This window comes from Morone saxatilis, unplaced genomic scaffold (genome assembly GCF_004916995.1).
Source record: "Morone saxatilis isolate NCDOM2014 unplaced genomic scaffold, NCSU_SB_2.0 Contig2, whole genome shotgun sequence".
Lineage (NCBI taxonomy): Eukaryota > Metazoa > Chordata > Actinopteri > Moronidae > Morone > Morone saxatilis.
In genome coordinates, this window is record NW_023339762.1 from 21,431,149 (window position 1) to 21,433,933 (window position 2,785).

A 2,785-nucleotide genomic window follows, 5' to 3' on the forward strand; every position below is an offset into this window, starting at 1 on the left:
TCTCTCTCTCTCTCTCTCGTCTCCGTCTTCCTTTTCGCTCCATCTTTCCTCCTCGCTTTCTGTCAGCTGTGATAACTCATTAATATGTCACAGACCTGTGTGTGTCTTCTTGGGTGTGTTACAGGAGGCCTAAGAGGGCCAGTGAGATATGTGAAACACAGGGACTGGAGTGAGGTAAAGGCCAACCATGCTCTCTCATGCGACCAGACTAATCACTGTGTACATGTCAGATAACGAAGTTAAAGGTCAGAAATAGGTGGAGAAAGCACCCACAAATGCAATGTTTTTATATTAACAGCATGTGTGACACACTGATGCAAGCAGAACTAAAATGTGTGTGTTTAAGTGAACTTTTGGAATTGATTTATTAAATGAAAAACTGCTAGAAGAAAATCTGTGATTTCTGGCCCTACCTGGGACTTTAACAATGCAATACAGCACACATTTCCCAAAATGGTAAAACTATTAGTTGGATGAGAACACTGACACTAACTGTCAACAGTTAATATGAAGCTACAGTCAGGAGCCAGGCTGACTGTTTCCAGTCTATTTGCAAAGCAAAGCTAGCTGGTGATATAGTTCTTATCATTAGCGTATTAATTTGTGTATTTCCCAAAATGTCAAACTTTTCTTTCTTTCAAAATTTCTTTAATGTAGAAGCTTTAATATAAACACAAGTAGAGCATGTTTTATTCTTTGTTTTGCACAGTGTGTAAAAAGTAAAGTTTTCTACTTTATTTTTTGCAAGATGTGATTATGGTTTTCTATTGGGAAAATGAAAGAGAGAAGGTGAGCAAAAGAGAGAGAGAGAGAGGGGTTAAAACACACAAAGAGGGAGACACATTGAGATGCTCCTCCAGCACCCCTACCCCCTCCCTCAGGAAGACAGATTTATGTTTAAAACATCACTCTGACTGAGCCAGGTTCAGCTAGAGTTAAATGCTTTGATCAACATGCTCTTTGTGCTGTACGTCTGACCTATGCGTGCCTTAACCAGGGCTTCTTAGGGGTGGATGCTGCTCTGCATGGGGACTCGGCTGTCGTGCAAACTGAGCTTGGCTCCACTTTAGGCTGGGTCTTGAGTGTGTGTGCCCCGGGCATTTCTTCCTGAGTGGTCCCTCGGTGCTCCTCAAACTGACATGCGCACACACACACTCAAACAGTTGTATGAGCTCACCTGGTGATTGACATATGCATGCACACACAATACACACATACTGTATGTGTACATTCATTCGCAATGCTTAGACAAATGTACACACACACACACACATGAACAGACAGATAGGCATGCACAGTATGGCCTCAGGCAGTAGGGATCAGTGAGGTGCTTAAGAGGCCTAAAGTAAGGGTGAAGACCGGGTGAATGCAAGCTAGCACTGCAGATCATTTCAGGTCATGGATCCAAACACTGTAAACTGATGTACACTTGCAGCATAATAGTATAAAATGCTTCTTCAAACGATCCAACATATCTAACATATAGAATTCTTTCAAGACCAGTGATGTTCTTTATTATTGTGACTCGTAGCTACTGATTGACACGTCATCCTTTTAGTGCACTCGACTGATGAGGTTTTTTTCATCATTAGACTGCAGTTTGATAGGGGCGAATCCGCTTGTCACAGATTTGTTTTCTTGGCCTAGATCAGGGCTGCCAGGACTGGTGGAAGTGGGTGAAAAAAATGTGTGTGTGTCTGCTATAAACTGCAGAGCCCCAGTGAAGTTGAGTCCTGTCAAGCCCGTAGCACCACACTCAGACAGGGCTTGACCAAGCGTTTAAGCACTGCTCTAGGATTTCCCGCTAGTATGGGCTGAGTGGAAGTGTCAGTCAGTGAGATGTGTTTGTGTGTGTGTGTGTGTGTGTGTGTGTGTGTGTAGAATTGGCAGAATCAAGGGATGTTGGCAGTTTTAAAGAGGCCAGAAAGGTTGGAATGCTAGCTTTTGACTCATCAGAGTCAAAGGACAAGAAGGAGGTTTGGTTTGATTAAAATTCAGAGGTCAGTTGTAGCAGAGTGGAGCATGAATGGATGAGAGTGTGGCCCTATTTTTTGTGGCAATGATTCTGTTAACAACAGAAAACTAAGAAATAAAGAAATAAGGCAATCATGCTTAAAATAAAGATTACAGTCTTCAGAACCAGAAGCGAAGCCCAAGGCCAGTCCAGCTTCAGGTGCAGGCAGGGTAATGCTTGTAAGCATCTGTTAGTCGGTAGAACTAATTTATCTCAGATTAGCTTTATTACTTAGATTGACATTATTTCTAGTACATTAAATTCTTAATTTTGCTGGGAAAGCCCTGGAACCCACTTTAGGACCTCTGTGAGTTTTTAGCCCCATTTTACAACCCACTGCTTAAAATGAGCTACCACATACAGTACAGTACTGGCAGATACACACACACACACACACACACACACACACACATAAATGAATCAGGTGATGCTTGTGTCCACCTCTGAGCAATAGACCTGAGAGACCAATAATGGGGATGCCAGTGAGCTGATGGAAGAGACAGGAATGATGGGGTGATATGATGGTGAGGTGGTAAGCCAGTGATTGGATGGGTGGTATGCAGTGTTGCTATGGGTGCAACACGAGCAGGGTGGCAGACTGAGTGTGTGATGGGAGGTCAGTTTGATCTCTCTAGCCCAGGCAATCTGCTGGTGTGGGGCTTTGAGATTTTGAGGAAATGTGTACATGTATGTGTGAGTCTTTTGTGCCTCTGTGCTCTTGAAGTCCCATTAAAGCAGGAGAGGGGTGGGGGTGGGTGGACTTGTCACTTC

At 43.4% G+C, this 2,785-nt stretch overlaps 1 protein-coding gene across 1 annotated transcript in view; it reads left to right on the forward strand.

Annotated features, from left to right (window-relative positions):
• The window catches only part of brsk2a (BR serine/threonine kinase 2a), a 154,616-nt gene that overhangs the window by 19,011 nt on the left and 132,820 nt on the right, over positions 1-2,785 (forward strand). The gene's annotated exons all lie outside the window — the stretch shown is intronic.